Genomic DNA, 22,868 nt, shown 5'->3' with positions numbered 1-22,868 from the left:
GTTCATCAAGTTTGCAGATGACACAACAGTAGTGGGCTTGATAACTAACAACGACGAGACAATCTACAGGGAGGAGGTGAGGGCACTCGGAGTGTGGTGTCAGGAAAACAACCTCTCACTCAGCGTCAACAAAACAAAGGAGATGATCGTAGACTTCAGGAAACAGCAGAGAGTGCACCCCCCTATCCACATTGAAGGGACATCAGTGGAGAAGGTGGAAAGTTTTAAGTTCCTGGGTGTACACATCACAGACAAACTGAAATGGAGGCTTGAAATGGAGGCCTGAAATGGTCCACCCACATAGACAGTGTAGTGAAGAACGCGCAACAGTGCCTCTTCAACCTCAGGAGGCAGAAGAAATTTGGCTTGTCACCCAAAACTCTGACTAACTTCTACAGATGCACAGTCGAGAGCATCCTGTTGGTCTGTATCACAGTCTGGTACGCAACTGCACCGCCCTCAACCGCAAGGCTCTCCAGAGGGTGCTGCGGTCTGCACAACGCATCATCGGGGACAAACTACCTGCCCTCTATGACACCTACATCGCCCATTGTCACAGGAAGGCCGTAAAGATCATCAAGGGCAACATTGACCCGAGCCACTGCCTGTTCACACCGCTATCATCCAGAAGGCGAGGTCAGTACAAGTGCATCAAAGCTGGGACCAAGAGACTGAAAAACAGCTTCTATCTCAAGGTCATCAGACTGTTAAATAGCCATCACTAACTCAGAGAGGCTGCTGCCTACACTGAGACTCGATCACTGGACACTTTAATAAATGGATCACTAGTCACTTTAAACAATGCCACTTTAATAATGTTTACATATCTTACTTTACTCATATCATATGTACAGTATATACTGTATTTTATACCATCTACTGCATCTTGCCTACGCCGCTCGGGCCATCGCTCATCCATATATTTATATGTACATATTTTCCATCACCCCTTTAGATTTGTGTGTATTAGGTAGTTGTTGGGGAATTGTTAGATTACTTGTTAGATTTGTGTTTAGTAGGTAGTTGTTGGGAATTGTTAGATATTGTTAGATATTACTGCACTACACTCGCATTAACATCTGCTAAGCATGTGTATGTGACCAATACGATTTGATTTGCATGTATTTATTACTCCTGTTTCATTTTTAAATCTTTGTCTTTAATTCTGCATAGTTGGAAAAGGACTTGTAAGTAAGCATTTCACTGTTAGTCTACACCTGTTGTTTACGAAGCAAATAAAATGGAGTTGATTTGAGGAAGAGAGTGTTGTGATGGTTAAAAGAGTCGTTAGGTCAGCTCAGAGCCAACCCTGTGTGAAAACTACCTCATTAATAAACAGAGAGAGATGGAGAGCGAGAGAGGCGAGGAGAGAGAAAGATGGGGAGAGAACGAGGTTGAGAGAGGTGGTGAGAGCGAGAGAGAGAGAGAGAGAGAGAAAGAAGAGATTTGCAAGAGCGCGAGAGAGAGGGAACAGGCCTCCTGCGATCACGCTGTTTAACAACAACGCTCGAGAGACCCGAGGCTGCAACGTCCACGCAACGGCTGTGCAATGTCTGCTCAACGTCTGTGCCGTGGACGAGAATGGAAGAGAAACAGACAGGCTGTGTCTCAACTGACACCCCTAGTCTCCATTCTCCTCGGCCAGGTCTCCATTGTTGAAAAGGTCTTCTGACCTCAATGTGACTTCCTGGATAAATGATGAAAGAACAATTGTTCACTAATGTTGACCAGATTACGCACAATTCCATCACAGCAGTTCATGATAAATTCTGTCTTGACAATACTATTACTACACTTTGTTGCTGAAGTCTAGAGGAGGTTTAATGCAGTGTGATTGTTTTTGATGGCCTTTGTGTTAGTGTGTTGTCTGCTGGTAGGGGTTAGAGTGCAGGAGGCATCCGCAGATTTCTGACAGCTAAATTAGGGTCTCTGTAGGAGGATAACAGTGAACAGACTCCTGTCCTCTTTTTCTCTCCTCCCACCTTCCTTCCTTCCTCTTTTCCCCTCACAGTGTATTCGAGTGCATCAGACACTCACACCTGCATGTGGCCTCGAGAACTGCCATGGCGTTGCCTCGTAAGTGAGACGAGGAGCTTCTGACACCAATAACCTCAGAGTCTGTTAGCACTGCTGGACCACATGGCTTATAGGGATGGAGGGGAGGAGGAAAAATGGGAGAGTGGGAACAAGAGTAGGTTGAAAAGAGAGAAAGTGATAAAAACAACAAATAAATACAACAACAACAAAAAATATAATTGCCCCCTTACACTCAGTACCTGGTTGTGCCACCTTTAGTGACTTGGGTCCCAGTATGCCTGGCGAAAGCCACACACTGCATTCCACAGTAAGAACCTTACACCAACGGTCAAGCATGGTGGTGGTAGTGTGATGGTTTGGGGATGTTTTGCTGCCTCAGGACATGGACAACTTGCCTTAATAGAAGGAACCATGAATTCTGCTATGTATCAGAGAATTCTACAGGAGAATGTCAGGCCATCTGTCTGTGAGCTGAACCTGAAGCACAGCTGGGTCATACAGCAAGACAATGATCCAAAACACACAATCAAGTCTACATGAAAATGGCTAAAAAGCAACCAATTAGAAGTTTTGGGATGGCCTAGACAAAGCCTAGACCTAATCCCAATTGAGATGTTGTGGCAGGACTTGAAAACCCATAAATGTGGCTGAGTTAAAGCAGTTCTACACGTAAAAGTGGGACAAAATTCCTCCACAGCGATGTGAGAGACTAATCAACAACTACAGGAAGCGTTTGGCTGGAGTCACACATGTTGTTGTTTTTCTTTCTAGAACGTCTCAACCAGTTTTTGAGTGTAAGGGGGAAATGACTTTTTCACGTAGCGGCATTGGATGTCGCATAACTTTGTTTCTGAAATAAATTAAATAAGTATGTGATTGTTGTTTTTTTATTATTTGTTCACTCAGGTTCCCTTTATTTAATTATTAGGTTTTGGTTGAAGATTTGATCAAATTCAGTATCAAAAATATGCAAAAGTAGAGAAAATTAGAAAGGGGGCAAATATTATTTCACAGCACTGTACCATGAGGCAGATGCATTGAAAATGGATGGTAATTATATTGGTGAACCTCCCTCTAAGCACATGTTAGTTGTTCCTCTGCTATCAGTACAAAGATCAGACATTTTGATTTTCTTTCTAGAATGTCTCTTTAAATAATATCCCTCTCTCCATCTGGTTGGTCAGAAATAGGTGTGTGTGCTTGTGTGTGTGTGTGTGTGTCCACGAGTGTTTTACCTCTTCTCTTATCATACCGGGCTCAGGTGTTCCAGCGGTCTGGAACATTCCAACAGGTGTTCCCTTGATCCAGTCAGAAACAGAGGAGACCCACTGCTGGATCCAGATAAGAACCCTTACAGACGGACAACTCCATGATAGAATCTACTGCAGAAAGAACCGCAGCCAAGTTCAACAACGGAAGTATTCTTTGTCAAAATGGAGAGCTGCGTTGCGTTTCTAAATCTGGGACACCTTGTGCACTTTGAATTGACTTGTCAAATACATCTGGACACGCATTAAAGAAGAACAAATCGGTGCAGAACCAAAAATGTCTTTCCAATGACATGTTTGTAAAGCGACAAACTTGACTGTTATCTTGTTACGCTTTTAAAAATGGCTTTGGCTCAAAGGAAAGGATTTATTTACGAAGATGTTTCGATTTTTATTTTCTGCCTGGCGTGGTGGTAGTCTTACCGCCTATAAACTGAACCCACGTGAATGTGAAGGATCTGAGCGATGATAGTTTCTGTAAAGAGTCATGAGGAGGAAAATCCAACACACAGCGACACACAGCTCAGTAATAGATGGGTTGTGAAGAGGTAAGATTGAAGCATTTCCACTTTACCAGCGATGTAAGACTGTCACTTGTAGTTCTCTCTGTTCCGTTGTAGCTCTGGCGGGCCCATAAGTACCGTGTAATCTTCACTACACTTCTAATACACTGTCTGACTCGGTGTGCATCCCAAATGGCACCCTATTCCTGATATAGGGCACTACTTTTAACTAGAGCCCTTTGGGGCCTGGTCAAAAGTACTGTACTATTAAGGGAATAAGGTGTATTTTGGGATGAAGGCTATGATTCTGTTCAGGTCAAGGGGGTTTCAATCCTGACTAGTTTGGTCTAAGATCTGAGAGGTTTCTCCCTCCCACTCAGACAAGAGTTTAAGATGCAAGGACGGAATCTCTTGTTCTAGTTCAAAACAAATGAAGAACTGTAGCTAGATAATGTGACACGACGTATAAGCCGGTTGAACAAGATCATCTTGTCGTGTACAAATGTGGGACTTTTTCATTACATGGACTTGAATTCCTTCTGGAGTATGTTTTGTTATATCCCCCAAATCTCACTTGTTCTTGTCAGTGTGCATCGAAACATGTCGAAGGGAGGTTTTTGAATATGGCCTATGGGGTGTCTGTGAAATGTGCCAAATCTTCGAACGTTTTGTGTTAAATAAGCCTAGATTATATTGCTTTTATTACTTTCCTAGTTCCTCTCTTCCCGGGCCCATTCTGGCCTCCCTTTCACATCCCTCCTCCTCTGCTTGTATTTGGCAGTTAATTAAAGAGGGTTACCTGTGCATGTTTCCTGTGCTCGTTCGATAAAGAGAGTATGTGTAAAGGATAGGGCATGCGTCTTTCTGAAGGTCACCACCAATTGGCTCTTTTATTGTCCAGCACCGATAGAAAGAACTAACCAAGACATATCTTTCTCCATTTTGTCTTGTGAAAAGGATTCCAATCATATTTGATAGTGAACAGTCTCTCTGAGTTTGGACATATGAGTCAATGTCTGCGTCGCAAATGGCAGCCTACTGCGTCCCAAAATGGCACTCCATTCTCTATTTAGTGCACTACTTTTGAACAGACCCCTTTTTGGGTCCTGGTCACAAGTAGCGCGTTATAGGGTATAGGGTGCCATTCAGGATTCAGCCCCATGTCTACACCTGAACAATATCTTCCATGGTCTCTGTGAAACAGAGCGTGTGCGTTTGCGCGGTTGTGTGTGTGGTCTTTGCCTCTGTTCCAAGGCGCCGATTATCCTCAGTCAAATCATCCCAATGAGTTCAGTGCTGGGTGGATGATGGAAGATGTGCAAAGCGGCTATTGAAAGGAGCGTGGTGTATTGTAACGTTGTGTGTAGTGGTAGAGGGGTATGGAGGGGCAGCCGAACACTCCCCTCCTGGGCTGATAATAGTTTGATTGTACAACCATTATGAGCCCAAGGACTCAGGGAAGGGCCTTTCAAACTGCGTGTGTGTACAGTATGTGTGTGTGTGTGTGTGTGCGCGCGCGCGTGTGTGTGTTTAAGCACTCAACAACAGCTTCCTTCCCTCCCCAAGTCCCAAGGCTGTTGAACTTCAAAAATACTCTGAGCTACAGATATTTATCTATCTATGGAGTTATCGATTTATCCAATATTTTTCTCTTTCACGTTTACCCTCCTCTATCAGTCTCTTCTTTCTCGCCCTTTTCTCACTCCCTCTCGTATTGTGATGATCTTCCACTTCTTGTGACGATCTGACATCTTTAGTGAAGTCTAATACGTTTTGTGTAGGGTGAGAACAGAACAGAGGAGTATCAATGCTCTTTTATGTCCTGGAGGAAATATATGAGTCTTTCTCCAGTAATGAACGCTCTTTCAGGGCCCTGTAGAGACACATAGGGATGTATTGTCTTGGGTTCACACAGACACATCAAGGTCCCAGGGTGCTTTGTGTTAGAACAAGTCATTTCTGTGAGCATTGATTTGGAATGAGGGATGAGAGAGCGAGAGAGAGAGAGAGAGAGAGAGAGAGAGATAAGTGACTTAGAGGACTGAAAGAGTTTAAGCACAGTAAAAGCTTTAGACACTTCTAAGTCACACATAAAGCGTTATGCTTTATGTGTGGATGTGCATGATGCATGGTGTACGTGTGTGTCTGTTGATACTGTACATGTGTGTTGATACACGCTGAACAAAGTAGAGGAAGGTAAGGTGAGCTGGGTATAATAGCTGAGGCACACACCTACTGTTATCACCATTACCATCATTATTACCATTACCATCATTATTATCATTACCATCATTATTATCATTACCATCATTATAATCATTATTATCATTATTACCATTACCATCATTCTTATCATTTACTGTCATTCTTATCATTATTGTCATTCTTACCATTACCATCATTACTATCATTACCATCATTATAATCATTACTATCATTATAATCATTCTTCTCATTATTACCATTACCATCATTCTTATCATTCTTCTCATTATTACCATTACCATCATTATTATCCTTACCATCATCTCAAAGACAGACATGCTCACCTATTGAGAACAGGGGATTGAGGGAGGGGTGGGGTGAAGGGAAGGAGAAAGAAAAGGGAAGTACAGACAGAGGACAGGAACATATGTGGGAAAAGGAAAGAGGAGACTTATGCAGAGTGAAAAGATGGGTTGGAGGGAACGAGTAGGAACGAGAGAGAGAGAGGGAGAGAGAGAGTAGGAAGAGAGAGAGAGAGAGAGAGAGAGAGAGAGAGAGGAGAGAGAGAGAGAGAGAGAGAGAGAGAGAGAGAGAGAGAGGAGAGAGAGAGAGAGAGAGAGAGAGAGAGAGAGAGAGAGAGAACTGAGAGACGCTGAGCAAAGGAATATATCAGTATATATCTAGCTGTGATCATTATTGAGCTCTTGTAGTTGAGGTCGATGCCAACACGTCAGTGCTCTAGGACGGGCTCTTGTCAAGTTGTGGCAGCTCGCTGGGGAAGACACTGCCAGCCAGTGCCAACTGCCAACGCCGGAGAGATGCAGACAGGGAGAGGGAGGGATGATATGAAGTCAGATCATGGATTTAATTGTCTCTTTCTAATCAAATTAATTAGCACTCATAAGCTTGTCAGGAGCTGTGCTGATGATTGTCTTCTCTCCTTTTGTTTTTAACGCCCTCTTTCGCCCTTCACGTGTTCACCCAAGCAGAAAGAGACCTCAGAGGCCTGTAGCTGCCGTGTATGACATGAGGAGTGTGTGAGTGTGGCAGGGAATGTTTGCGTGCTTGAGTGATCTAGTGTGTGTGTGTGGGTGTGTGCGCATGCATTTGTGTCTGTTTGCGCAAGTATGTGTGTGACTTATGAGCACAGACAGGCATGGAACAGAATGTTTCAGGGTGTTTAACATCTAACAGCATGGAACAGCGTGTGTAAAATACCAGAACAAGAGTTCAATGAGAAAACAGAGGAAGGAGAACAAGAGAGAGTTGGTAAATAATTTATTTCCAGCTCTGGCTCAGGGCACGTCTTATTGTCACTGTGTAACAAGCACAAGGAAAGATCCACTCTGGTGTTATTAGTACTGAGGGTTGGAGAGAGGGAGAAGAGAGAGGGATGAGAGAGGGATGAGAGAGGGATGAGAGAGAGGGAGAAGAGAGAAGGAGAAGAGAGAGGGAGGAAAGAGAGGGATGAGGGAGGGAGAAGAGCTGTGGATGAGAGAGGAGAAGAGAGCTGGATGAGAGATGGATGAGAGAGGGACGAGAGATGGATAAGAGAGGGACAAGAGAAAGGGATGAGAGAGGGAGAAGATAGATGGATGAGAGGGAAAAGAGAGAGGGAGAAGATAGATGGATGAGAGGGAAAAGAGAGAGGGAGAAAATAGATGGATGAGAGGGAGAAGAGAGAGGAATGAGGAGAGGAGGAAAAGAGGATGGTAATGTCTTCTTTGATCCTCTCTCGTTAGCCCTTCCAGCTCGGTCAGACTGAGCTGGAAGGGCCCTAAGCACAGGCCGTCAGTCAAGTGTGTGTGTATGTGTGTGTGTGTTGGAGACCCTAAAGACACAGAGCATCCACTCTGTAATGTAGCCCAGGTGGAGGCGCTAGCAAAGCGTTCACACAGTGAACCTCTGTCCTCCAAACACACACACACACACATACACACACATGCACACACACTCTCCTCACTCTCCCTCAGTAGCTGTGTGTGTAGTCTGTGACGTGCTGTGTGTGGTAAATAGCTGGTTCTTTGTTAGAGGGGGCTTTGGGGCTGTCATTGTGTTGATTGTTTGGGGGAAGAGAAGAGAAGAGAGGACAGAAGAACAGAGAGAAGAGGCCTAGCTGGGCCTGGCAGCGAGGAGAGAGGAGAGAGGGGCCTGTCCTAATGACAGGAAGTCTTTAAAGTGGGAGCTGTATTTCATCTCTCACTCAGCGGGGGCCGCTGGCCACAGACCCCCTTTGATCCGCACCGCGCCAGGAGCACAGCACTGCTAGTTAATTAACAGACCTCTTATGACACACACACACACACAGGGTAGAAACACTCACGTGCACATAGGGAGAAAAGCACACACACGCACGGACAGAAAGGCACGTACTCACACACACACACACACAAACATGAATGTGAACACACACACACACACACACACACACGCACATGAATGCACACACACACAGAGAAAACACATGAACACACACACATGGTTTTGCAATAACTCTCTAGGTCTGTTTCTACCATATAGGGACATGAACAGTAGTCTCTTCACCCCTGGTGTTTGGTTCACAGGGACCTCCAAAGGTTCCATCAGTACAGCTCTCTTCCCCCAGTGCTCTCTGTTTTAGCATCATTAGCGCTGTTCATTACCCTAGCCCTGCTGTAGCATTTAACTGCTATTACAAGTCATTTGTTAGCATTTACCTGCTAACTAGCTCTATGATTAATGCCATTTAATAAAGGCTAACACTCCAAACATAGCCAGAGCACTCCTATGATCTAATAGAGGCCTTTTTAGGTCCAGCTCCTCTCTTTTCTGATTCTTTTGAGTGGTTTTAGCTTAATGGCCGCAGCATTCAAAATAGCTTATTAGTGTTTTCACAAGTCACCGCTGCCTGCTCCTTGGTCGCAAAACCACCCGCTTGAGCCGTGCTTGAATCTAAGTGGAGACTGGGCCTTGGGTATCCCCCCAACAGACACACAGGGCAGGGCGCTTCACTCTGTACCCTAGCCTCTCAATTACCCAGCAGGCTTTTAGTGCCACTCCGCTCAACTACAGCAAATTACCCTGGACCCTGTCTCCACTTAGGGATGTGTGTGTGTGTGTGCGTGTGTGTGTGTGTGTGCGTGTGTGTGTGTGTCCTTGTGCGTGTGTTTGAGTGTGTGTGTGAATGAAGTGCCCTGTCCTCTCTCATTATACCCTGGTTCCTGTCTGGCTCTCATTGTCTGGATCCTGCGCCCACAGAGAGCTACAGTGATGTACAGTGACACGACGTGTGTGTATTAGCGTGTGTGTTTGTGACTGTGTGTGTATTAGCATTATGTGTGTGTACTTGTGTGTAATGCTCCCTGACACGCTGCGTCCTCTCTGTATAATAACAGTATCCTCTCCCGGCCTTTACCCCCTCACATACACTACCATATCTCTGTCTACCACCACACTACCATCTCTCTGTCCACCACCACACTACCATCTCTCTGTCTACCACCACACTACCATCTCTCTGTCTACCACCACACTACCATATCTCTGTCTACCACCACACTACCATCTCTCTGTCCACCACCACACTACCACCTCTTTGTCTACCACCACACTACCATCTCTCTGTCTACCACCACACTACCATCTCTCTGTCTACCACCACACTACCACCTCTCTGTCTACCACCACACTACCATCTCTCTGTCCATCACCACACTACCATCTCTCTGTCTACCACCACACTACCATCTCTCTATCTACCACCACACTACCATCTCTCTGTCTACCACCACACTACCATCTCTCTGTCTACCACCACACTACCACCTCTCTGTCTACCACCACACTACCATCTCTCTGTCTACCACCTCTCTGTCTACCACCACACTACCATCTCTCTGTCTACCACCACACTACCATCTCTCTGTCTACCACCTCTCAGTCTACCACCACACTACCATCTCTCTGTCTACCACCACACTACCATCTCTCTGTCTACCACCACACTACCACCTCTCTGTCTACCACCACACTACCATCTCTCTGTCCATCACCACACTACCATCTCTCTGTCTACCACCACACTACCATCTCTCTATCTACCACCACACTACCATCTCTCTGTCTACCACCACACTACCATCTCTCTGTCTACCACCACACTACCACCTCTCTGTCTACCACCACACTACCATCTCTCTGTCTACCACCTCTCTGTCTACCACCACACTACCATCTCTCTGTCTACCACCACACTACCATCTCTCTGTCTACCACCACACTACCATCTCTCTGTCCATCACCACACTACCATCTCTCTGTCTACCACCACACTACCATCTCTCTGTCTACCACCACACTACCATCTCTCTGTCTACCACCACACTACCATCTCTCTGTCCCACTCAGACACTCCAAAGGCAGAAGCCTTCGCTCCACTGCCCACTGCCCTACCCCCTCCTTCCATCTCTTTTTCTCCCTCCCTCTATCCTACCACCAGCCTCCACCATGTCTGTTGATTTTGCAGCCACTCCCCCGGCTCTTTAGCCAATGCCCTCCGAGCAAAAGTGTGTGTGTATATGTGTGTGTGTTTGTTCATCTTCTTCAGTGGTTGAGTGGATGCAGTGGTCTCCTTATAATTATGCCCCCCCTCCCCCGACTCATGACATCAATCCGGTCTCCAACGACAGTGTCATGTCTCCAACATAACATCCCAATGCATAAACACGCAATCAATGTGAAATCAATGTAGTGCTGGCTTTGTGCATTGCGCTATTTGTGTGTGTGCTCACGTATGAGTGTGTCTGTACATACATAACAGGGCTGTTGTTTGTCTCTGTGGGGTGTTGCTGTTCTGGTTGCTCAGTGGAATAGAAGGAGTGTGTGTAATGCCACTAGCTGTCGTGGGTCACCTCGGTTATCTAACGTGTGACTGACCTGGAACCAGTGAAGCAAAGCAGAGATGCTCCTGTCTCTATACGAATAGATGGAAGACACATTCACGCACTCACACGTTCAAACACTCACTCATACTTTCTCTCTCACTCTGTCCCTCTAATTCACTCACTCTTATGCCCTGGTTCGTGCTCTCTCAAGCTCACTCTCTAACTCACTCACTCAGTCACTCACTCGGTCACTCACTCATGCTAACTGGCTCCTTCACTCTCTCTTCTTTACCTAGTCTCACAGCACAACCGTTCTGTTTATTTCTTTGGTTAGGCCTACGTTAGCCATTTTTGCGTGTGCCAGGCTATCCAAGGGAAAGTCAACTTGGCAAGGTGTCGTATTCTCACATGGCGAGAGGGAACATAAGGTCCGTGCATGGGCAAGTTAGAATGTTTTAGCACCACACAAATAAGGGACAGTTCCCGTCTCCACACACTCTCAATGCGTGGCTGGTAGCCTTATGTCTGCCTCGCCGCTCACAGAATGGAATTCCTAACACAACGCAGCAAAACAAGCTCCTGGGTTTTTTAAAAGTCAATTTTCTTGATTTCAAATGTTTCCGATCCGCGACTTAATTGTTCTGAACCAGCGAGCCGACCCACGGTTTGAAAGAATGTTTTCATTCCACCCGCCAGCAGACTTATTTTGCAGCTCACCCGCGGGAACCATGGGTATCTGACCCAATGCCAGACTCTACTGATGATAAGCTCAATAGGGTAAATGCAGCCTGTATATTTATTACCTCTATGCTGCATCAGTTGGGCTACAGGTGATAATGCTTATTGCTAAGAGCATAACTGATAGTATGGAACAGGCTATATGCATGTTCCAATATGTACAAATAATTTGTAACAAATGTCAAATGTATCCGGGCGGGGACCCCGGTCCCCTTAAACAGGGGGGGAAGAACCCATACTTCAATAATATCCTTATGACTTTGAATCAGAGTATTATCGACACAGTCAGAACAGAGTCATTCAGGTGCGTCTTCATAATGTCATCCCTCCCGGCTCTGCTCTCCACTGACGCAGCCCCTCTCACTCCTCAGATCTCCTCTCTTTAACCGTGTCTGACACAACAATCAATACTTTCACTTTTTCTTTGTCCTTTTTCCGTTCGTGTTTTTTTTTTCCTCTGGCCACATTGACTCGGTCACATAGACAAAATTAAAATTGATGGAGTGGAGTTGTGGTGACCTGACTGTCCCTTTTATTCTACCCCCCCCTTCGTTTAAGAGAAACATTGAGGAAGAGAGAGGAAGAGAGAACGAAAGACAGGGATTAAGAGAGAGCGAGTGAGAGGAAAGGAAATATTTGTATAGAGATCTATACTGTTTGTTTGCTGCTAGTCCTCAGTGCTGTAGTGGAGGCTCCATACAGCTGTGTTGGCCTCTGTCTGTGGACAGAGTGCTCTGGCTCTGGCTGTGTGTCTGTGAGATGCCGATGTGTCCCTGTGTAAGCCTGTCTGTGGACAGAGTGCTCTGGCTCTGGCTGTGTGTCTGTGAGATGCCGATGTGTCCCTGTGTAAGCCTGTCTGTGGACAGAGTGCTCTGGCTCTGGCTGTGTGTCTGTGAGATGCCGATGTGTCCCTGTGTAAGCCTGTCTGTGGACAGAGTGCTCTGGCTCTGGCTGTGTGTCTGTGAGATGCCGATGTGTCCCTGTGTAAGCCTGTCTGTGGACAGAGTGCTCTGGCTCTGGCTGTGTGTCTGTGAGATGCCGATGTGTCCCTGTGTAAGCCTGTCTGTGGACAGAGTGCTCTGGCTCTGGCTGTGTGTCTGTGAGATGCCGATGTGTCCCTGTGTAAGCCTGTCTGTGGACAGAGTGCTCTGGCTCTGGCTGTGTGTCTGTGAGATGCCGATGTGTCCCTGTGTAAGCCTGTCTGTGGACAGAGTGCTCTGGCTCTGGCTGTGTGTCTGTGAGATGCCGATGTGTCCCTGTGTAAGCCTGTCTGTGGACAGAGTGCTCTGGCTCTGGCTGTGTGTCTGTGAGATGCCGATGTGTCCCTGTGTAAGCCTGTCTGTGGACCGAGTGGCAGAGCGTTGTGGTTCTGTGTTTAGAATGCTGTTATATGTCCCAACCACTTAGCCTCCTTTACCGCTGCTGTTCTGCTGCAAAGGGATCAAGTAAAGCATGTTATGTGAGGGATGTCAGACGAGAGGAGTAGAAAAGAGGGTTTTCCTCTCTTCATGGTCTACCCCGCGACGCACGGCATGCTGGTCATTCCACACCATACCTGATGGATTACAAGGATTAGTGTGTGTGATTGTGTGTGCGTGTGTGTGTGTGTGTGTGTGTGTGTGGTACTGAGCACTTTATTAAAAGGGGCCTTGAGTTCCCCCCATTTTGTCCCATCTTTGTGGTGTTAAACATGGGAAAGTGGTGTCAATGTATTATTGTTGAGAATGTAAAACATGGGCAGAGCATATAGCTGGACACAAATTATTATCTTACAATAAAGATTGTAAGATAAAGATAGTCGGGGCGGCAGGGTAGCCTAGTGGTTAGAGCGTTGGACTAGTAACCGGAAGGTTGCAAGTTCAAACCCCCGAGCTGACAAGGTACAAATCTGTCGTTCTGCCCCTGAACAGGCAGTTAACCCACTGTTCCTAGGCCGTCATTGAAAATAAGAATTTGTTCTTAACTGACTTGCCTGGTTAAATAAAGGTTAAAAAATATTTAAAAAATAAAAAAATTGCACACAAATGCTTCTCTGAAATGGTCTTGGACACAATGCTTCTCTAAGAATGGAAATACACTACATGACCAAAAGAATGTGGACAGCTGCTCGTCAAACATCTCATTCCAAAAGCATGAGCATTAATATGGAGTTGGTCCCCCCCTTTGCTGCTATAACAGACTCCACTCTTCTGGGAAGGCATTCCACTAGATGTTGGAACATTGCTGAGGGGACTTGCTTCCATTCAGCCACAAGAGCATTCGTGAGGTCGAGCACTGACGTTGGGCGGTTAGGCCTGGCTCTCAGTCTGCGTTCAAATGCATTCCAAAGGTTTTCAGGTTGAGGTCAGGGCTCTGTGCAGGCCAGTCAAGTTCTTCCACACTGATCTCGACAAACCATTTCTTTATGGACCTCGTTTTGTGCACAGGGGCATTGTCATGCTGAAACAGGAAAGGGCCTTCCCCAAACAGTTGCCACAAAGTTGGAAGCACAGAATCATCTATAATGTCATTGTATGCTGTAGCGTTAAGATTTCCCTTCACCGGACCTAAGGGGCCTAGCCCGAACCATGAAGAACAAGCCCCAGACTATTATGCCTCCCCCACCAAACTTTACAGTTGGCACTATGCATTGGGGCAGGTAGCATTGTCCAGGCATCCGTCAAACCCAGATTCATCCGTCGGACTGCCAGATAGTGAAGCATGATCCATTACTCCAGAAAAAGCATTTCCACGGCTCCACAGTCCAATGGTGGCGAGCTTCACACCACTCCAGCCGACGCTTTGCATTGCGCATGGTGATCTTAGACTTGTGTGCAGCTGATTGGCCATGGAAACCCAGTTCATGAAGCTCCTGACGAACAGCTATTATGCTGTCGTTGCTTCCAGTTTGAAATTCGGTACCGAGTGTTGCAACCGAGGACAGACGATTTTTGCGCTCTACACGCTTCAGCACTCAGCGTTCCTGTTCTGTGAGCTTGTGTGGCCTACCACTTCACGGGTGAGCTGTTGTTGCTCCTAGACGTTTCCACTTCACATTAGCAGCACTTACAGTTGACAGAGCAGCTCTAGCAGAGCGAAAATTTGACGAATTGACTTGTTAGAAAGGTGGCATCCTATGAAGGTGCTATGTTGACGGTCATTGAGCTCTTCAGTACGGGCCAATGTTTGTCTATGGAGATCGCATGGCTTTGTGCTCGATTTTATACACCTGTCAGCAACGGGTGTGGTTGAAATAGCCGAATCCACTAATTTGAAGGGGTGTCCCCCTACATTTGGCCATGTAGTGTATCTTATACACCTCACATAAACATATAGACATTGAACATTGGCCTACTCTGACCCTCGATAATATGACTGTACAGAGTGTAGGTTGCCAGTTGTTGTGTACCATTGTGACTGTGTTCTACGGCTCATATCACATGCAACTGTCCCTCTACTCTGTATATAAAACTGTGTATCAGGACCGTAGTTATGATCAGCTATTGTGACTTTGTTCTATGGCTCATACTAAGGACTTTTATTGAGTGTTATTCCGTCTGTCTACAAGGCCTGTACAATCTCTGCTAATAGAGGAACAGGAGATGACCTAAATAGAGATGGACATAATGGCAGCATTGTGAGAATAGACATGTTAAAGAGAGTGAGGTGAGGGGGAAGTGACTGACTAATGACTATACTGGAAGAAGAGAGAGAAGGGAAAATAGAGTGAGAGAGTGAGAGAAAGGAGAGGAGAGAAGAGAGAGGAGTGAAAGGAGAGAGAGAGAACAGAGAACAGAGGGATGAGAGAACAGAGAGAGGAGTGAAAAGAGAGCGAGAAGAGAGAAAAGAGCAGAGAGAAGAGAGTGGAGTGAAAAGAGAGAGAACAGAGAGAGAGAGAAACGATGAGGGGGTGAAGGTAAATTGAAAGTGTGTGTGTCTTAATATGTCTGTACAGACTGTAGGACACTTGATGCTAGCTATAGTAACTGTATTTTATAGACACATCTGTCCATCAACTTGTCTGTTGTGATTGTACTTATGATTAGCTATGGTAACTGCTCTCTACACAATGAATATACTACATGTTATATTGGCCCGACTCTAGCCTGTGGTCATATTTCTTTATGTACAGACTGCAGCCTGCCACTTGTATTTGAGCCTGTGTGTGTTTCTCTGTGTGTGCCTGTGCATAGAATCAACACTGCTGTAGCTTGGTATGCTACCCCCTTTCCTTCCCTCTCTCTGTGTCCATTGTCATGTAGCCCTGGCATAATTCTATTCTCATAGACCGTACTCAAATTAGTTTTTAGGAACAGTGAGGAGCGGGGACATTGTGGGAAGTCTGTGTGTGTGTGTGTGTGTGTGTGTGTGTGTGTGTGTGTGTGTGTGTGTGTGTGTGTGTGTGTGTGTGTGTGGAGAGGAACTGGTCAGAGCTACCCATTCTCTCCCTTCAGGAATGCAAAGGCATTAATATCGTAGTGTATGAATGGATGATTGCAAGAAATAAATCGAGGTTAAATGTTTAACATGTAGACTAGACAGGTTTAGTCAAGGTCATACTCTGACCTAGATTGTAATAGAGCTACCATCATTCAAATTTAGTCTTCTTAGCATGGAGCGATATTTTCAAGGAAGATGCTGATAGGTCGTCACGTGTTGGGTGCGCTGAGTTTAGTTAGCTAAGACTTGATCTGCGTCTACTTTGCGTCTGCCATGTCTGCATTACCTTGCCATGTTCATTCAAACCTGGTCTTGGAATGCAACAGTGTATGCCGGTTTTAGAGCCAGCCCAGCACTAACAGACCAGGATTCCGCAAATTCAACTCATCATCTAACCATCTGACCTTAATTGAATCCGCTGAATCAGGTGTTATGTTGGTGGGCTGGGGCAGGGAGTGAAGAGCACTGCAGTGATGCGTGTTGGGATAGTGTGATTGGGACTCTTCTCATGGTCGTTAACAGAGTGATTGAGATGGCTCGTTAATGCTCGTTAAGGAGATAAGAAGCGTTTGTGTTAATTGGTTGTGATGACGATAAGGAGGCTGGCAGAACATTAAGAGTGATGGGTAGTAGAGAACTCTACTGATCACTGAGTGACTGTCACTATGGTGAGAGAGAGAGAGAGATTGTCATCCATTTTGTGTTATGTGTTACGAATTTAGCAATTTGTGTGTTGTGTTACGAATCCAATTCGTTCAATATGTTACACATTTCTTGTGCTTAAGATCTCGGAGTGCATTAATGGTTTATAGACAACTATATCTCTCAGTTGAAATCTATAAAAAGCTTACAGAGATGGTTACCCCATCTGCCTAACATATAGATAGGAGTAAAATCAACTGACCATGTCACACCCTGATCTGTTTCACCTGTCTGTGTGCTTGTCTCCACCCCCCTCCAGGCATCGCCCGTCTTCCCCATTATCCCCAGTGTATTTATGCCTATGATCTCTGTTTGTCTCTTGCCAGTTTGTGTTGTTCGTCAAGCCTACCAGCGGGTTTTCCCCTTGCTCCTGTCTTTTTCTAGTTCCTGTTTTCTTGTTTTCCCGGTTTTGACTATTCTGCCTGCCCTGAGCCTGCCTGCCATTCTGTACCTTAGGGACTCTGATCTGGATTACGAACCTCTGCCTGTCCTTGACCTGTCGTTTTGCCTGCTCCCTGTTCTAGTAATAAACTTTTGTTACTTCGACACTCTCTGCATCTGGGTCTTCTCCTGAAATATGGTAGATCATGTAGTTTACACCACAGAGTCTCCACATAACGAAGGGAGGTAGCGTATAACTCATTAAGGCAAACACAATGGGCTGTGATTAGGGCTGTGGCGGTCACGGAATTTTGTCAGCCGGTGATTTTCAAGCAAATAACTGTCGGTCTCAAGGTAATTGAGCTTTAATTACCATAAACATATTTAGCATCTCCTGGCTTCCACACATAGCCTACAAGCCATTTTAAAAAGTATAATAGATCCATGTAATATAGCCTACACCTTCAAAATAAATCCATGATTTATTTTAGACAGGTTTAAAGAAGCATGATATTAAGAAGATTTAGTCTATTTCAGAAGAAAAGAGTAGCATATTCTGAGTTGTCCCTATGTTAGGTCCTGCTGTGGCTATGCCAAATGACTTTGGGCTACACTAGTTTATTTAGCAGACAAGATTTGCTTATAATTCCATGGCATTATTTTATAGTTTGAAGAACACAATTGAACAAAGTTGAATAAAATAGAAATATTTTATCCAAATAATTTGAGTGAGTGCGCACATATGGCTATTCTGTGTTGAACGGTTAACAAAGAAATAGGTATTTGTCACGCCCTGACCATAGAGAGCCTTTGTATTCTCTATTTTGGTTAGGTCAGGGTGTGACTAGGATGGGTAATCTAGGTTGTTTTATTTCTATGTTGGCCTGGTATGGTTCCCAATCAGAGGCAGCTGTTTAGCGTTGTCTCTGATTGGGGATCATATTTAGGCAGCCATTTCCCCACTGGGTTTTTGTGGGATCTTGATTATGTGTAGTTGCCTGTGAGCACCTCATAGCTTCACGTATCGTGTGCTTTTTTTAAATTGTTTTGTGCGTTTCACGTCAATACATATGTGGAACCCATATCACGCTGCGCTTTGGTCTGAATGTTCTTACGACGATCGTGACAGTATTCCTATATGCTTAATTTTGAGTTATTAATGTAACTTTAGTTGTTCTAAAAACGTTGGGATATATGTTTTCATTTTTAATACATTGTAAGGCTGCATGATGAGTCTCCAAAGTTGCAAGAAAGGCATGAGCTCTGCTTTGTTTCTTGCGCAGACTGTACTGTACACACTGCATTGGGCTTCTCATTCACAATTTGACAAGCCCTTGATAATGCCAAAAATTTCACAGTGGCATCCCCTTTGTGTCCATAATACACCCTAAAAAGATCCATGCCTTTTGCGGCTCACATGGCTCTCCATCACGTGTGATCGGGCCTTTCTCACAGGCTACAAGTGAAGAGAGACACATCGTGGACGTAGCTGCCCACGTCCTCATCCAAATCCGAGGTGCATATTGAAGATATTGGAAGAACTGTCCACATTTACTTTTCGTCAGCCAATAAGATGAGTAGGCCTAACGAACAGCAAAAGCACTAGCCTATGTCAATCTACTATCCGCATAGTACAAATTTTGACCTATTTTATTCTGTGCGAGAAATAAATATTCCAAACAAAGTCTGGGACAGTTGTGGGATGCAATAAATCCCAAATTAATACAACCACTAGCAGCAAAAAGACGTTTTTATACAATGTGGCTGACGCAACAGATCAGAAAGATTAGCTTAAAATGTTGATAAACTATTAGGCTATTTCTTCACATTATAAGCCCAGCAATGCGGACATGGTAGTAGGCTATAAGGGCAAATGTTCCTTTAGCGGAAAACACCATTATCGAAAGTGACCGCAAATGCAATTATGCATGTAATGTTTTTATTATAAAAGTGCATTTTTATGGTGAAAACTATCTTCCCCAAACTTGAAACTCACGTGCTGCTTATGTATGACAGTTAGGCTCTACATGTCACGACTTCTACTGAAGGTAACTCCTCTCCCTGTTCTGGCGGCGCTGGTTTACTAGCCGCCACCGATCCCTTTTTCCTTTTCTGTTTGTTTTGTCTGATTCTTTATACACCTGGTTTCATTTGCGTTTATTTCTGTGTGTATATAGGATGCCTGTTGCCTGCCTTAGTTCATGCGGGATTAGACTTGTGTGTATTGCGCTCGATTGTATTTGATGTTTGTTGTTTTCACTATTACGCACGTGTATGTAAAGTGTCGGAACTGTGTTTGTTCCTCCGTGTGTTTGCACGAGTTTCTGAGTATCGAGGGCGTAGTTTTGGGATTTTCGTCTGTGCCATTTTTGTATTGGTGGACTATATTATTAAACACGCTTTTCAGACATCCCTGCTCTCCTGCGCCTGACTCCTACACCTCTCACCGGGACGCACGTTGTCACACTAAACCCCTTGTAAAATTATTTAATGTGCTTAATTTTAAGAAGTTATATGGCCACTTTAGTTGTGATACAAACCTTATTGAAACATATAGGCCTATGGACTAGGCTACATGAGGTGTGATACAAACCGTATTAAAACATATAGGCCTATGGGCTAGGCTACATGAGGTGTGATACAAACCTTATTAAAACATATAGGCCTATGGGTTAGGCTACATGAGTTGTGATACAAACCTTATTAAAACATATAGGCCTATGGGCTAGGCTACATGAGGTGTGTGACTACAATACGAAAAAGTCAGGGAAAAAGTATTGTTTCCTATACTAGGCATCATTCACAAGTGATAATATATAATTCACAAGTGATAGGCTAGTATTGTCACCCATCAGACTATTATTGATATAATCTTGTCTCCACATATACTAAATAATATGTGTGACATTTGTGTTGATTTAGAATGGACCGCTACCATGCATTATCTATGAACTTAAATAGTGAATGGAGGACACTTTTCCCCGTGGTTTATTTTCATGCCAGCCAGGTAAGCTACTCTCATGTTGTAAATATAACCAATGTGCTTAATATAAGGGAAGTTGAGAAGTAAATATAGTAGGTCTAGCCAATAGAAAGCTGATGGGATCCTCCTCTTTTTATTAGATGCCATCACTCTTTTCTCCTGCAATTGCATAGCCTATAGAAATGTTGTGAACCATGAGCTCATGGGCTCACATTAAGTGTTTGATTTTCAAATACATTTGTATTGATGTCAGAATGACTCCTAACCACCGGTGTGGCGGTAGTACGGTCACCACAACAGCCCTAGTTGTGATTAAGATCTAATGTGATTTCACACCACTTGGCTGGCTTCTATGATTTAATCTACTGCTGGCTCTGGACTGGAGGGATATACAAACTGACGGGTGAGGAGAGAGGGGGACAGGGGAGGAAAATGGGGGCAGATGGAAAGGAGGGAGACAGGCAGAGGGAGAGAGGGGGGGGGAAAGGGGATGTCGTGTCACAACTCGTATCACTACAAGTGTTTGCCACTGTTTATTCTGTCGCTCTGTCAACAGGAATTAGTCAACTTCTCATCCTGTGTGTGTTTTGAAATGTGTTTTGAAACGATTTGAAATCGTTTTTTTTTACATTGGATAAAAGCATAGACAGAGAGCTACAAAATTGTATATCATACACTGCATTTGAGGAACAATGGGAATGTCATTTTGCTTTGAAAGTTGATCAACTTGTAAACTTTTGAGAGAATGGCCTTTGAATGTTTTGGTGCTACTATTGGAGAGCTCTTCTTTGTCTACACCCATTCAGCATCGTTCACACCCTCTTAAGCTTTAGCCCCACTCATCTCTTTAAGGGTTGATCCAAGCTTTCTGACCTAACAGCAGCAGTCAAGCACCCAAGTTAACTTGCTAGCTACTTTCAGACATCTAAGTGATAGAGAACAATTCACTGAACATTACTCACCCTAGCAGAGCTGGTTATGCTGTTATGTTATCCAGAGCGTTGGTGACTGCAACTGTGCTGTCAGATTGTCCGTTTGTAAATTCAGAGTATTTCGTATTCAGAGCGAACTCTGGACACTCTGGCCGATGAGTAGGGTTGATCCAAACGTTCTGACCTCACAACGGCAGTCAAGCATCCAAGCTAACTGGCTAACATTGGCTTGCTTGCTAGCTACTTCCAGACACATAATGAGAGAACACCCCACTCTGACCATTTTAGTCAACCTAGCAGAGTTGGGTAGGCTGTTTTTCATGTTATTCAGAGAGTTGGTGACTGTAACTGTGCTGCTGGCAACAATTTAATGACTCTTTTTTTGCCAATGTTTACTGACACTGGCCATATTCAACAGGTGTTGAGCGTTTGTAAATTCAAAAGTTATTCTGCGCTCTGGCATACTAAGATAAGACATGTAGCTACCTAGCTAGCTATCTACAGTTGAAGTCGGAAGTTTACATACACCTTAGCCAAATACATTTAAACTCAGTTATTCACAATTCCTGACATTCAAATGCAGTAAAAATTCCCAGAAGTTTACATACATTCAATTAGTATTTGGTAGCATTGCCTTTAAATAGTTTAACTTGGGTCAAACGTTTCGGGTAGCCTTCCACAAGCTTAAAACAATAAGTTGGGTGAATTTTGGCCCATTCCTCCTGACAGAGCTGGTGTAACTGAGTCAGGTTTGTAAGCCTCCTTGCTCACACAAGCTTTTTAAGTTCTGCCCACAAATGTTCTATTTTTTTTATTTTTTTATTTCACCTTTATTTAACCAGGTAGGCCAGTTGAGAACAAGTTCTCATTTGCAACTGCGACCTGGCCAAGATAAAGCATAGCAGTGTGAGCAGACAACACAGAGTTACACATGGAATAAACAATTAACAAGTCAATAACACAGTAGAAAACAAAGGGGGGGGTCTATATACAATGTGTGCAAAAGGCATGAGGAGGTAGGCGAATAATTACAATTTTGCAGATTAACACTGGAGTGATAAATGATCAGATGGTCATGTACAGGTAGAGATATTGGTGTGCAAAAGAGCAAGTAAATAAATAAAAACAGTATGGGGATGAGGTAGGTGAAAATGGGTGGGCTATTTACCAATAGACTATGTACAGCAGCAGCGATCGGTTAGCTGCTCAGATAGCTGATGTTTGAAGTTGGTGAGGGAGATAAAAGTCTCCAACTTCAGCGATTTTTGCAATTCGTTCCAGTCACAGGCAGCAGAGTACTGGAACGAAAGGCGGCCAAATGAGGTGTTGGCTTTAGGGATGATCAGTGAGATACACCTGCTGGAGCGCGTGCTACGGATGGGTGTTGCCATCGTGACCAGTGAACTGAGATAAGGCGGAGCTTTACCTAGCATGGACTTGTAGATGACCTGGAGCCAGTGGGTCTGGCGACGAATATGTAACGAGGGCCAGCCGACCAGAGCATACAGGTCGCAGTGGTGGGTGGTATAAGGTGCTTTAGTGACAAAACGGATGGCACTGTGATAGACTGCATCCAGTTTGCTGAGTAGAGTGTTGGAAGCCATTTTGTAGATGACATCGCCGAAGTCGAGGATCGGAAGGATAGTCAGTTTTACTAGGGTAAGCTTGGCGGCGTGAGTGAAGGAGGCTTTGTTGCGGAATAGAAAGCCGACTCTTGATTTGATTTTCGATTGGAGATGTTTGATATGAGTCTGGAAGGAGAGTTTGCAGTCTAGCCAGACACCTAGGTACTTATAGATGTCCACATATTCAAGGTCGGAACCATCCAGGGTGGTGAT

The sequence above is a fragment of the Oncorhynchus tshawytscha genome, linkage group LG15 (genome assembly GCF_018296145.1).
Source record: "Oncorhynchus tshawytscha isolate Ot180627B linkage group LG15, Otsh_v2.0, whole genome shotgun sequence".
NCBI lineage: Eukaryota > Metazoa > Chordata > Actinopteri > Salmoniformes > Salmonidae > Oncorhynchus > Oncorhynchus tshawytscha.
The sequence above is the reverse complement of the archived record's forward strand: the minus strand, read 5'-3'. Positions refer to the sequence as shown.